At 48.1% G+C, this 14,765-nt stretch overlaps 1 protein-coding gene across 1 annotated transcript in view; it reads left to right on the top strand.

Moving 5' to 3' along the window:
* The first annotated feature begins 2,938 nt into the window (after nt 1-2,938).
* LOC138784852 (uncharacterized) overlaps nt 2,939-14,765 on the top strand; it is a 31,264-nt gene continuing 19,437 nt past the window's right edge. Inside the window, exon 1 of the mRNA XM_069960545.1 lies at nt 2,939-3,153. The gene's annotated coding sequence lies outside the window, so the exon portion shown is untranslated. The remainder of the gene's footprint in view (nt 3,154-14,765) is intronic.

Here is a 14,765-nt window from a genome sequence, read left to right as displayed (position 1 = left end):
TGATTTGAAATAAAAACTTTTGTCGCTGGAATACCCCTTTAAGGGCTAAGATAGCAACACCAATTAGAAGAGGAGCCGATGAGCCTATAAAACACAGGTAAACTCCCTGCAAGCATTGCCGTTTTCAAGACATCAGGTTGTTAGTAACTGTGAGGAGCTTCCTGGTGGATGGCAACCACAGAAAGGGTCCTGTCTGTATCTTAAGGTGGGAGTTGTCACTAAGCTTTGGCTGCCCATATGTTAAAGGGGTACTCCAGAAAAGAATAGTTTTCAACCAGCTAGTTAAAAAAATTATACAGACTTGTACATTTCTTTTAGTACTCAAACCTTCTAGTACTTATCGGCTGCTGTATGTCCTACAGGAAGTGGTGTATTTTCTCTTGTCTGACACAGTGCTCTCTGCTGCCACCTCTGTCTGTGTCAGGAACTGTCCAGAGCAGGAGAGGTTTCTAGGGGGATTTTCTACTGCTCTGGACAGTTCCTGAGATGTCAGCACTGTGTCAAACTAGAAGGAAAAGTCCTTCAGGACATACAGCAGATGTTAAAGGGGTACTCCAGCGGGGGGGGGCACTTTTTTGCTGGGACCAGGGAGGAGGTGTCCGAGGGAAAAGATATCCACTTACCTCCCCAGTCCAAACGGCAGGTTCCCCGCCGCTTCCGGGTGTCAGGTCCGCTCAGCCACTCAATGAAGGAGGCGGGATCCGTTTCAAGTCCGCTCAGATCCCGCCTCTGTCACTGAGGGCCTGTGTCAGACACCCGGAAGCAGCCGGGAACCGGCCACCGGAGCACCGTGATGTGGGACCCGCCGCTGGAACCAGGGAGGTGAGTGGACCTCTTTTCCCTCGGCCACCTCCTCCCCGGTCCCAGCAAAAAAGTGCCCCCCCACTGGAGTACCCCTTTAAGTACTGGAAGGCTTAAAGGGGTACTCCCCCCAAGAGCTAAAAAATTAAATGCTCCCAAACCTCACTGGCCTTACTCACCAAGTCCCCCTGAGTATTTTGAGCCATCTCCCATCTTTCTAGCTGCTGCCGTTCCTGAGTTACAAGTTTTTCTAAAAGCCAATCTATATCCAAGATAGGAAACTACATTTCCCATCATGCAATGCTTATGCCTGATGATGGTGAAGTAGCAGAGCTGAGACAATGAAGGAGATGATGACGGTGTAGCAAAGCTGAGTTGGAAGAGACGTTGTAGCAAAGCTGAGTTGGGGATGACAGTGTAGCAGAGCTGAGTTGGGGGGACGGTGTAGCAGAGCTGAGTTGGGGATGACAGTGTAGCAGAGCCGAGTTGGGGGGACGGTGTAGCAGAGCCGAGTTGGGGGGACGGTGTAGCAGAGCTGAGTTGGGGGTGACATTGTAGCAGAGTTGAGTTGGCGGTGACGGCGTAGCAGAGCTGAGTTGGCGGTGACGGTGTAGCAGAGCTGAGTTGGGGATGACAGTGTAGCAGAGCTGAGTTGTGGGGACGGTGTAGCAGAACTGAGTTGGGGGGACGGTGTAGCAGAGCTGAGTTGGGGGTGACATTGTAGCAGAGTTGAGTTGGGGATGACAGCGTAGCAGAGCTGAGTTGGGGATGACGGCGTAGCAGAGCTGAGTTGGGGGGACGGTGTAACAGAGCTGAGTTGGGGGTGACATTGTAGCAGAGCTGAGTTGGGGATGACGGCGTAGCAGAGCTGAGTTGGGGTTGACGGCGTAGCAGAGCTGAGTTGGGGGTGACGGCGTAGCAGAGCTGAGTTGGTGGTGACGGCGTAGTAGAGCTGAGTTGGCGGTGACGGCGTAGCAAAGCTGAGTTGGTGGTGATGGCGTAGCAGAGCTGAGTTGGCAGTGACGGCGTAGCAGAGCTGAGTTGGGGGGGCGGCGTAGCAGAGCTGAGTTGGGGGGGCGGCGTAGCAGAGCTGAGTTGGGTGGGACGGCGTAGCAGAGCTGAGTTTGGTGGGATAGGGTAGCAGAGCTGAGTTGGGGGGACGGCGTAGCAGAGCTGAGTTGGTGGTGACGGCGTAGTAGAGCTGAGTTGGGGAGGGATGGTGTAGCAGAGCTGAGGTGGTGGTGACGGCGTAGCAGAGCTGAGTTGGCGGTGACGGCAGAGCTGAGTTGGCGGTGACGGTGTAGAAGAGCTGAGTTGGGTGGGACGGCGTAGCAGAGCTGAGCTGGGGAGGACGGCGTAGCAGAGCTGAGTTGGCGGTGACGGTGTAGCAGAGCTGAGTTGGGTGGGACGGCGTAGCAGAGCTGAGTTGGGTGGGACAGTGTAGCAGAGCTGAGTTGGGTGGGACAGTGTAGCAGAGCCGTGGACTATTGGGGGGGCGGAGCTTGCTGCGGGCGATGGGGGCGGAGCTTGCCACGGGCGATCGCGGGGGGGCAGAGCTTGCCGCGGGGGGGGGGGGGGGTGTGCCGCGGGTGAGTGCAGCGGTTATGCCTCGGGTGAGTGAGGGATGATGGGGGGGCGGTTGGTTGTGGGGCGGGCGGCTGTGTGCTGCGGGTGAGTGCTGCCGGGAGGCTCTGGACACAGGGTGAGCTCTGGGCTGGGGGTGGCCGGGTGGCTGCTGTTAGAGAGGGATGCAGTCACAGCTGCGCTGATCACTGTCTCCCTCTGTAACAGCAGCCACCCCATCAGTGTTCTCAGTCACTTCACTGTGCTGGGACTGAGGACACATGATGCCGACTCGAGGGTGGGGGCCAGGAGCAGGGAGCGTGTCGGGTTGGACTGAGGTCTGATGATTCTCTGCAATCCGTGGAGGTGAATGCAGCTAGATAACAGCAAAACTGTGCAGAATCCGTAATAACTTTATATTGGAAAGATGGAAAGCTACGGGTGGGCAACGTATTAATGCAAAAATAATTTGGGGGGGGAATACCCCTTTAAGTTTCTTAACTAGAAGTCATTTTCTGACACTAACTAATTACCTTTTTTCCTCCTCTAGAATACCCCTTTAAGAGATGGTGGAAACTATGAACTCTGCAGCGATAACAAGTAACGAAGGTTGATGGCCTTTGACCCAAGTTAGTGGAAGAGTGTGACCTGCAAGAAAGGCAGCAAGGGAGACTGTGGAGGAGATAAACAAAAGCTGTCTAATTATTAATGAAAATGTGTATTCGTCGTCATGGAGACCCGAACTTCTGCCTCCATCATGGAATTCATCGACAGTGGCTGCCATGACAGGTACATTTTAATAGCCATTCCTTTGTTGAGCAACCCAAAGAATTTTGGCATAGTTTTTTTTTTTTTTTTATAGGGGTACTGCAGGCAAATTTTAACAAAACAGGGAGGGCAGGGGGGTGATGGGAACATAACAATCAAGTTATACTTACCTGTCCAGGTGCCACCACTCACGGGCACCTGCTGGCCCCCTAAATCTCCTGGTTCTGTGACATCACAATCCCAGTCAGAAATGCTTACTTACCTCTGCATCACTGGCTCAGAGGGTAGTTCCTGTAAGAACATTAGAGATACATTAGACCAGGGAAGGGCCGTGAGTGGTGATACTGCAATTGTGGAGGTGCTGGGACAGGTAAGTATAACTTGATTGGTATGGTCCCACCATCCCCTACCATCCCTGTTTTTTAAGTTTTCATAGAGTCTACCTTTAAGATATCATTTGATTTCTCCACAATACCTTTTTATACATTTTTTACCTTTCTTTTGACCTTGCCCATAGCTACTGTACCCCCAGCTTCTATCACTCGGTCTGATCCCCTTCCTGTGAAATATTATCCTGGGAATGAACCATGAGGGTCAACGAAGAAGCAGATCATTACACATCATAGCAGATGTCTGCAGCTTATATACAGGGCATGGAAGATACAAAAACATCCATAATAAGGGGCTGAATATACAGGATGATGGCAGGGTTGTAGGATCCTGATTCCTCCTAAGCTAGGTAATCTCCCAGCTAATCTCTGACAGTCACAGATACCAGAGCCCCATGTGTTCAGCAGCTGCTGCAGGAGACTCTCCGTTATGTTATGTCATATTCCTTAGAGACTCTTCCAATTTGTCGTGAATAGCGGTTTATTTTTCGAAAGCAAATAAGCATAAAATAACGTTCTGCATCAAAATAATAAGCAGAAAATTGAAGGTAAATTATTAAGAGAAAAACGGTCCCCCTGCCAATAATAATTTAAAGCAGCTTAGAAAAATCATTTTTTTCCCTTGATCCTCAGCACCGTTCTTTGGGGATACTTTTAGGTTATTTTATATGCTAATTAGCATCTTGGTGCACTGGGGGCGACACTACCATCCCCCGGCTGGCCTTCCCTGCCAATCATTAGAATTGGAAGGCCGGATCGGTGCACTACAGGGTGGTAGACCGGCCCCCAGTGCACCAAAATGCATAATTAACATATGGAATAAAATGCTAATGTCATGGAAATGGTGAAATTTACCTTCATCCTCAGCACACTGCTCGCTATAGGGACATATCAGCAGGTTAGATTCCTTAAAGAGTCACTGTCGTATTTTTTTTTTTTGCAGAAATCAATAGTCCAGGCGATTTTAAGAAACTTTGTAATTGGGTTTATTAGCCAAATCTGCCATTATCTGCATGTAAAAAGCCTTTTCCCAGGTCCCCCCCTCCTTCCTCTTTTTCATCCACTCCAAAAAATCTGAAAATTGTGACTTGTTGCAGGAGACGTCCCCTGTCTGTTCTAGGGAGAGGGGAGGGGGGAGGAGGAAGGAGGGAGTTAGCCGGCAGCAGAAAGCAGATAACAGAGGATTACAGGCACGGAGCTGGGTGACAGCTGTAATCCGAGCTCAGACAGGTCACTGGTGACTGTCCAAGAAGATAACGGGTGAGATATTTGTAGATTAACTCTTTGTTGTCCTGTTTTGGTCTTTTGTTTAGCTCTCTCCATAGGAGAACAATGAAGACAGGGGGGAGAGCTTCAAACTGCTTTTTCATGATAAAAATGCATTTTTCTGATAATAATCCCAATTACAAAGTTTCTTAAAATCGCCTGGACTATTGATTTCTGCAAAAAAAAAATTCACGACAGTGACACTTTAAACGTGCTGAAAAGTTTCCTCTTTAAGAAATAAATGAGGGTTGGAGATTAAGTGCGCTTTTCTTCAGATAGCAATGGAATGGGCGAAACCACTGGCCCTTTAAATTCAAGAGTGGGGTCTCATGTGCTCTAGTGGATAGATGTAGAACTGCAGCCAAAGCCAGAAGCTCTAAGCACAAGCCAGAAGAAGCAAGGACGCCAGTGGCGCCTGCATCATGGACCACAGCAGAACCACAGGAGAAGAGAAGCCAAGACTGGACCACCAGTGGTAAGATACAGAGTGCCCATCCACTAGTCCTACAAGATATAACCCCCTAATTTTATCATCTTGGAAACAATTGGAATCCATTTTGCCCAGGCATGATAACAAGACATGAGCGAACCAGGTTTGGGTTTGAGTCCATCCGAACCCGAACGTTGGGTATTTGATTAGCTGGGGCTGCTGAACTTGGACAAAGCTCTAAGGTTGTCTGGAAAACATGGATACAGCCAATGACTATATCCATGATTTCCACATAGCCTTAGGGCTTTATCCAAGTTCAGCAGCCACCGCTAATCAAATGCCGATTGTTTGGGTTCAGGTGGACTCGAGCATGCTCCAGGTTCGCTCAATTCTAATGATAACTAGAGAAGAGCGAACCAATAAAACTGTAAAACCCGGGTTCACTGTAAACTTTGCTTTGGGTGGATTATTTCAGCCAAACCTACTGAAGTAGCGTCAGCCGCTCTGCATTTGATTACCGGTGGCTGAAGAAGTTGGATGCAGCCCTAGGGAGTTCTGGAAACCATGGATATAGCCATAGGCCATAGACCATATGCATGTTTTCCAGGACTCCCTAGGGCTGCATCCAACTTCTTCAGTACTGACAGGGTTTTCTGCAGCCGGTATTCATCGAATAGGGATCCCGGCCGCTAGGGATCCCGGCCGGAGTGTATACCATGTGTATACACTCCGGCCGGATTCCCTTAGCCTGCAGCACAACGTACCACAGAAATCACGGCCGTTGTAACAATGGCCGTGATTACTGCTGCACTTACATTTTGTGAACATAGCCTGAAGTTGCAAAATATCCATAAAGGTTTTCCAACATAAAACTAACTTTTCCCCTATCCACAGAATAGGGGGTCAAGCAAGAGATTGTGGGGGGTCCAACCCAAATACCCCCTGGCGATCTCAAGATTGGCCCTTGGCTCCTTTGGTTTGAATACAGCTGCGGGTACAGCACTCAGCTTATTGCGGCTGCTCCATAGAGAATAAATAGAGCTACAAGCCATTTAGGAACATACAGAAGTGGTCAGGTCCCGGCAGTTAACTCTATAGATCGGTGCGATCGTAGCATCTATAGGGCAGAACAGAGGGAGAATTCTCCCTCTGTTCACCATCGGGGCTGTGCGAAGCAATTGAACAGCCCTGATGGTAGCTATGACAACCGGAGGCCTCCAGTGTCATAGCTAAGGAAGCTGATTAAGCTTAGCCCTAAGGCAGAGTCTGATCAGCTATGCCTAAGGGTCCTATTCCACGGGCCGAGGAGGGCCCGATCAACGATGTAAACGAGCGGCGATCTGCTAGATCGCCGCTCGTTTACTGGGCCTATTCCACGGCCCGATGATTGTTCAGCATCATACATTACCTGGCTGCAGGGCTTGTCCTCCGCTCCGTCTCCTCCCCGGGTCCCCCGTCCTCTATCTTCTGAATGGCCGGTCAGCTGACAGGCCACACTCAGCCAATCACAGGCTGCGGCGGTCTCGGCCTGTGATTGGCTGAGCGCTCCGTCAGCTGACCGGCCATTCAGAAGATAGAGCGCGGGACCCGGGGATGAAGACAGCGCAGAGAAGAAGCCCTGCAGCCAGGTAATGTATGATGCTGCTGCTGTTTCTTCTCAAATCGTCGGTCGCCCGCTGCGCACCGCTATTCAACCGTAGCGATGCCCGGTGGGGGAACGATGATTTTAGGTCTGGCCCTAAATGAACGATCAGCCGATGACATGATCATCGGCTGATCGTTCTTTCTATTTCACCGAGCGATAATCGGCCGAATCGGGCCAAATGAGGCCGATCCGGCCGATTATCGTTACTGTGGAATAGGGCCCTAAAGGCCCTATTCCACGGAACGAATGTCGTTCGTATTCGGACAATATCGGACACTACGAAGTGGTATAAAGTGCAACGATCAGCCGACATCGTTCATCGTTGCAGTCACTTGTTTTTCAACATGTTGAAAAACAAGCGACTGATACAGCAACGATCTGCTGCCGTCGCTCTGTTGAATAGGAGCATCGGCAGCAGACGCTGCTGTATCCTATGGGCTGCCCGGACGATCAGCGATCCTCCGAGCAGCCCCCCCCGCAGCTCCCCGCTGCCCCTCCCGCACTCACCAGCTCGCTGCCGCCGCGTTGAGTAGCGGTGGCAGCAAACGGGAACGAGGAGCAAACGAGCGCTGAGAGCGCTCGTTTGCTCCTCTTAATGACCGGTGGAATAGGGGCATAAGACAGATACCAAACAATGCAGTGCAGATCAGCTAGTGAAGGCCCCAAGGTAGGACAGGATAGGGGACAAGTTATTTTAACTTAGAATACCCCTTTAAGGCCATTTTTGGCCCGTTCCTGAAGGGGTTCAGTTCATTCACATCCAATGTGGGTATACATCACTATACAGCGGCATACTGTTCTGCCAACATAAACCATAAATGTACTTTATATTCAGATGTGAACATAGACCAGGATATGACTGTATATACTGTCAAAATTCCTCTGTATTGGAGACCCTGGAGACCCCCCCAGAGGGCTTGTTTCCAGCTTCATCTACATTTGTTCTGAACCCCCCCCCAGACTCCTCATGCCGGGCTTTATGAAGATCTCTACAAGAAATAAACTGAAAGGAGATTAAGGAAGAGAATCAATGAAGCAAGGAAAGTAATGTTTCCTTACAGCCGAACATCCCGCTTTACACATCACATCTGTCTGCTATAAACATGTTCACATCTCTTAAGCTCTTAGACCTCTGGGAAGGTGAAATTGTCATAAATGTGAACTTGGATTTATTTAAAGCAACATACTGCGGACATGATCTACAGCTTTATGGCATCTGTATATATATGTGATGCCCGGGCCCCTAGGGGCCACTCCGCTGAGAGGTGTTGTTGCGGGCAGGACCCGGGGCAGCTGCAGGGTATAGCGTTGTCACGGTTTAGGCACGAGGGTTCACAGCTGGAAACCGGGCTCCTGACCGAGGGGAGACTAGGCATGCGATTCTTCGTTGTCCTTAGTCAGGGCACCAGTTATCACACCAATGCCAAGGTTCAGAAACAACGGTAGTTGTATATTTATTGTAACGGTGGTAACTTGTAGCAACAGTCTCTCCGGATGCAGCCGGGAATAAGGCAGGCTTGGATAAGGCAGAGTAATGGGTGATGCTGCAATAGGCTGTGATGATAGCGTACTGAATGATGGGAGTAGTAGTGATACTGATGATAGGATGCTGGGGCGGAATGAGAATGAGATGAATACTTGCTGTTGATGATTAGAGAAGATGATGAGAGGAATGACTGAAGAACGGCACCCAGATCTTGAAAACAGATGAGAATCTTGAGGACTTGAGAATAGAACACAGCCAGGAACACTTCTGGTAATGCTGCAGCAGATACCGCAGGGTTGCGGCCTTGTGACACAGGAGCAGCAGCAACACACAACCTATCCCCCTGAAGGTGGGAGACAGGACCCCAGGCAGAGAGGAAGTCACATGGTATTCCCCAGCCAAAGCTCGATGGCCATTGGAGTTACCATGGAAGCAGAGACAGTCACGTGACATCCAGCCATTGCATCATCACACCATTAGGCATATAGGACTAAATATACATGAGAAGTACCATACTTGAACACTGGGGGGCGACATAATACCCTTAGGCACTGATAACTGAATAAGCATACAAGAAATGAATGGAATAGCAGACCTGAACACTGAGAGGGGTGACACAATACACACAGTTTGCAGTGGACCATAGCTTTCCAGAACAGAACTGGTCATAATAAAGGTGCAGAGACAAAGTGACAAACAACTACTCTGTTCTGGGACACTGCATATAGACACAGGCTCCTAGGTTATAATAAGTTATCAATCTCAGGCTTAAAGGGAACCTGTCACCCCCCGTGCCGGGGTGAAGGCCGCCCGACCCCCCGTTAGAGCCCCGGATACTCACCCCATCTCGCCAAGTCCCACTCCTGGAGCCGGTCCCTGGACATAGATATCCTTGTCGGAAGCCCAGCGCGCGCGCTGCAGAGATGAGTCCGATGCCCATAGAGAATAATGCTCCATTCATTCTATATGGGCGTCGGACTCATCTATGCAGCGTGCGCGCCGGGCTTCCGACAAGGATATCTATGTCCCTGGACCGGCTCCAGGAGTGGGACTTGGCAAGATGGGGTGAGTATACGGGGCTCTAGCAGGGGGTCGGGCGGCCTTCACCCCGGCACGGGGGGTGACAGGTTCCCTTTAAAATGGTAAAAAAACACAATATACAGTATGGGGAAGATTTATCAAACATGGTGTAAAGTGAAACTGGCTCAGTTGCCCCTAGCAACCAATCAGATTCCACCTTTCATTCCTCACAGACTCTTTGGAAAATGAAAGGTGGAATCTGGTTGCTAGGGGCAACTGAGCCAGTTTCACTTTAAACCATGTTTGATAAATCTCCCCATATGTGTAAACCCAGTGTATAATCACATTTTTCCTTCAATGTTGGGGTGCCATAGAGGTGATACTGAGCTGCAGCATGCATGCCTCCTTCCTCCTCCACCCCTCCATGTTCTGCATGATGGATAAACAGGGCTCAGTGCTGGAAGCCAAACAGGGAGGGGTGGGGGAGAGAGGAGGTGTGCATGCTGAAGGTAACTACCACCTCCATGACACCTAAACATATAACTTTGCAAACAGCCATCAGCTAAGAGACAGGTATCATTTATATTATCTCCTATCAGCTCTGAGCCTGATATACAGCTGACAAATTATAAAATATAAATAAAAAGCACTACATATAAAATATTTTAGTTTGTGTTTTTTTTTCTTCTAATCAATGTTTTTTTGTGTGCAGCCTTCTCTCTGTATCACATTTGCTTGGCCATTGATAGATACAAAATGACGCTAAAAGGGGTACTCCGGCGACAATATTTTTTTTTCAGATCAACTGGTTTCAGAAAGTTATATAGATTTGTAATTTAATTCTATTATCTATCTAAAAATATCAAGTCTTCCAGTACTTATCAGCTGCTGTATGTCTTGCAGGAAGTAATGTGTTCTTTCCAGTCTGACACAGTGCTCTCTGCTGCCACCTCAGTCCATGTCAGGAACTGTCCAGAGCAGCAGCAAATCCCCATAGAAAACCTCTCCTGCTCTGGACAGTTCCTGACATGGACAGAGGTGGCAGCAGAGAGCACTGTGTCAGACTGGAAAGAACACACCTCTTCCTGCAGGACATACAGCAGCTAATAAGTACTGGAAGACTGAAGATTTTTAAACAGAAGTAAATTACAAATCTATATAACTTTCTGAAAGAGTACCGGAGTACCCCTTTTAATAACAAATGATACATTGTGAATACTGGTCATTATAATCTGTGTTTTTCACACATTTTTAGAAGCCAAAACAAGCTGTGTGTTCTGGAGCCCTTTCCATTTCCGCTATTCACGGCTAATGGCCTACAACTATCATCCCCTATCATTACACTCTCTCACTCTCACCTTCTGTGCTGCGTCCGTGCCTTTGCCTCGGCCATTGTCGCTTCTAACACCCACAGTGCTTAGTGAACCCTGACGGCCCAATCCGGACACACAGCTTTATTATGACCGTGATTGCAGCTCGTGACCCCCATACAGAGTGACCCGGTCACAGACACGACGCCTCTTCCCCATCTTGTTGTACTCATTGCATCCTTTATATTTGTAGATAGTTCATTCAGCTTCATGTATTGTATAGAGAAGTAGCTGGTCCATGAAATTGTGTCCTTCCATCCTTGTTAGAATGCTTTCTGCTGTTTTTTGTTAAAGGTGTAGTTCACAAAAAAGGTTTTCTTTCAGATCAACCGGTACCAGAAAACGCCAGAGATTTGTAATTTACTTCTATTAAACGTTTTCCAGTTCTTACCAGCTGCTGTATGCCCTGCAGGAAGTGATATTCTTTCCAATGCTCTCTGCTGCCCCCTCTGTCCATGTCAGGAACTGTCCAGAGCAGTGGCAAATCCTCATAGAAAACCTCTCCTGCTCTCCAGACTGAAAATAATACTACTTCCTGTAGGACATACAGCGGCTGATAAGTACTGGAAGACTGGAGAATTTTTAATAGAAGTAAATTACTAATTCCTGAACTTTCTAGCATCAGTTGATTTGAAAGAACAACCCTTTTAATATATCTTTGTTATTTCTATTATTTACTTTCTATTTTACAGCGTCCCATGACTGGATAGACTAATAAAGGAATATATAAAGATTTTCTTGTATTATTATCGCTATATAGTACAAAAGGGGTTGTTTCATAAAGACACCCATATATTCAGCAATTCCGTAAGGTGTAAAACTGCAAAAAGTAGGAGTAAAGGGGGAGATTTATCAAACATGGTGTAAAGTGAAACTGGCTCAGTTGCCCCTAGCAACCAATCAGATTCCACCTTTCATTCCTCACAGACTCTTTGGAAAATGAAAGGTGGAATCTGATTGGTTGCTAGGGGCAATTACTAGCAATGTAACGTGAAACTGGCTCGGTTGCCCCTAGCAACCAATCAGATTCTACCTTTCATTCCTCACAGACTCTTTGGAAAATGAAAGATGGAATCTGATTGGTTGCTAGGGGCAACTAAGCCAGTTTCACTTTACACCATGTTTGATAAATCTCCCCCAAAGTCTCTTCACAGATCACATGATCAGTAGGATGTAGTACTACTTTTCACCAGCAGTGGCCACTGTAGGGAAATGTATGAATGTAACTTCCCTTGTCAGTAGTAGATGATTGATGGGATGATTGCAGTGTAGCTGCAGGTGGTGCGCTGGTGGGTCTGTGGAGACTTAAAGGGCTTAGAGGTCTCTCTGCCACATGAGAAAACACCAGGATTATAAATGACACTTTGCATTGCAACTAACCATGTTTCCAACAGTAACAATTACAGGCTGGTTATTTGCTGTGAGTCGCTTTTGATACTTGAGGCTAGATGTCTTCAAAGAGTCAAAACATGAAACATTCCTTTTACCTGACACAGACCTTATACCATAGCAGATGTGAGGATGAGCTTATAGTGAATGGCAGCCGCCCCGCCATCCCTGCCGCGTACTATAACACCAATTTGTAGGTGGCATGTGTCCAAATATAGTAGAATTATCATCCACACGATCTGGCTTCTGATTGTTTTTGGCCTATAGCTATAAGACTTTACTTAGTTTTGTCTGCAGATTTAATAAGTTTATGAAGGAGCTAAAGTCAAGCTTAATAAAGATGGAAGAGCATCTTAAAGGGGTAATTGTGTATTTATTTATTTTTTAAAATCAGCTGCTTTCAGAAAGTTATATAGATTTGTGTTTTACTTTTATTAAAAAATCTCAAGTCTTCCAGTACTTATCAGCTGTATGTCCTGCAGGAAGTGGTGTATTCTCTCCAGTCTGACACAGTGCTCTCTGCTGCCACCTCTGTCCATGTCACTAACTGTCCAGAGCAGTAGCAAATCCCTATAGAAAACCTCTCCTGCTCTTCAGACTGGAAACAATACAGGTGTTTCAATGCCTTTCAAAAGGTACCAAGTCTTTAAAGAGAATCTGTCACTAGTTATACAGTGCCCTAAATGAGGGCAGCATATTGTGTATTACTTACATCATTCTGTTCAGCCGTTCTCCTAATATGCAGGAGAATAGGATTCTTGCCGTACCCCTCCCCCCACCATCCAGCTGCTGGATGACAGTTGACTGCCTATACACAGCATGGATAGATAACTGCCAATCAGCAGCTGGTGCGTGGAGCATTTTGGTGTTTATGAATATCCAGGACTACTGAGCTCATGCACAGAATGGAGAGGACTACTTCCAATGCGGCCGATTATGGCTCCGTGTACGTTGTCATCCATTGATCGTTGATATAGGTTAGAACCTATATTTGTCGGGCGCCGACCGCGCACCGCTACGTGTAATAGTGGTGCACAGGCGGCGACTGATTATATATTTTACCTATCCATGCTCCAGAGCTGCTCCTGCGGTCTTCTTCTCCGAGTCCCACGTGCTCTAGCTTCAGAGTGGCCTGTCAGCTGCGGCGGGCCCGGCCTGTGATTGGCTGAGCGGCCTGTCAGCTGACAGGCCACTCTAAAGCTAGAGCGCGCAGGACTCGGAAAAGAAGCGGACCGCAGCAGCGGACCGCAGCAGCAGCCCTGGAGCGTGGATAGGTAAAGTATATAGTTCAAACAAGGGCTGCAAGGACATCGGTAACGATGTCCCTGCAGCCCTTGTTAAACGATTATCGGGCCGTGTAATAGTCCCAGTAAACGAGCGCCGATCTAGCAAATCGCCGCTCGTTTACAGGTATTATCAGGCCCCCATCGGCCCGTGTATTAAGTGTCCTATTAGACGGCCCTCTGATAGTCCAGTCAATAATGTAAACCATCACAGATCTGCTAGATCAGCGGTCATTTACTGAGCCTATTACACAACTCGATAATCGTTTAGCAAGGGTTATATATTTATACATATATATCGTTAGCGGTGTCCATGCAGCCCATGCCCCAAACTGGCATACATTACCTCTCCACACTCCTAGTGTTCTTCTGCTCTTCGCTCGCTTCCCGGAGCCACCGCTGTAGCTTCAGGGAGGGTCGCTGAACTGACAGGTCGCTCAGCTAACCACTGACCATTTGCTGAGCGGCCTATTAGGCCAGAGCTCTAAAGCTACAGCGGAGATTCCGGGAAGGGGGCAGAAGGCAGAAGAACACTGGGAGCACAGAGAGGTAATATATACAGTAGAGATGAGCTAACTGGCCCCAAACCATTGGCATTTGAATCCCACTGTCTTCCCGTTCCTTGGGGAAGGGGGAGACAGCTTAAACTCTACCTTCCGCAGCGAACGGGGAGACAGAGGGATTCAAATGCCGGTGGTTCGGGTTCATATAAACCCCAACCTTGGCCTGGTTCGCTCATCTTTAATATATCGTTATTTTTTTTAACACAATTGTCAGCCATCGGCCGCACATCACTATTACACGTAGCAATGCGCGGTTGGCCGAGGACTTTAGGTCAATACCAAAAGACAAGGTCAGCTGATCTTTCTGATTCTGACACTTTAGTGCCCTATTTCATGGAACAATAATCGCCAAATCAGGCCGATTCGGCCAATTATCGCTCGGTGTAATAAAGAGAATGATCAGCCGATGAAACGATCATTGGCTGATCAACTGTTTAGGTTCAGACCTAAAATCATCGCAATGTGCATCCAACGGCCGATGATTATAGTGTAAAATAATAAATATTTACTCACCTTAATGCGTTCCCGGGCGTCCTCGAAGGGCCTTCCGCGTGCCTGCAGCTCTGCCTCTGCTCCAGTCGTTGCAATGACAGGCCACCGGCCGCTCAGCCATTCACTGTCCACAACCTGTCTCGGCCACCAAAGACCGGAGAAGAGGACGCCCGGGAACGCGGTAAGGTGAGTTAACATTTATTATTTTACACTAAATGTAAGGGCTGCACGGACATAGCTAACAATGTCCGTGCCGCCCTTGCTGCCTGATAATCGGCCAGTGTAATAGCTTGCTTACTG

The sequence above is a fragment of the Dendropsophus ebraccatus genome, chromosome 2 (genome assembly GCF_027789765.1).
Source record: "Dendropsophus ebraccatus isolate aDenEbr1 chromosome 2, aDenEbr1.pat, whole genome shotgun sequence".
NCBI lineage: Eukaryota > Metazoa > Chordata > Amphibia > Anura > Hylidae > Dendropsophus > Dendropsophus ebraccatus.
Note: the sequence above shows the minus strand (reverse complement) of the source record. Positions and strands in the feature narration are given on the sequence as shown.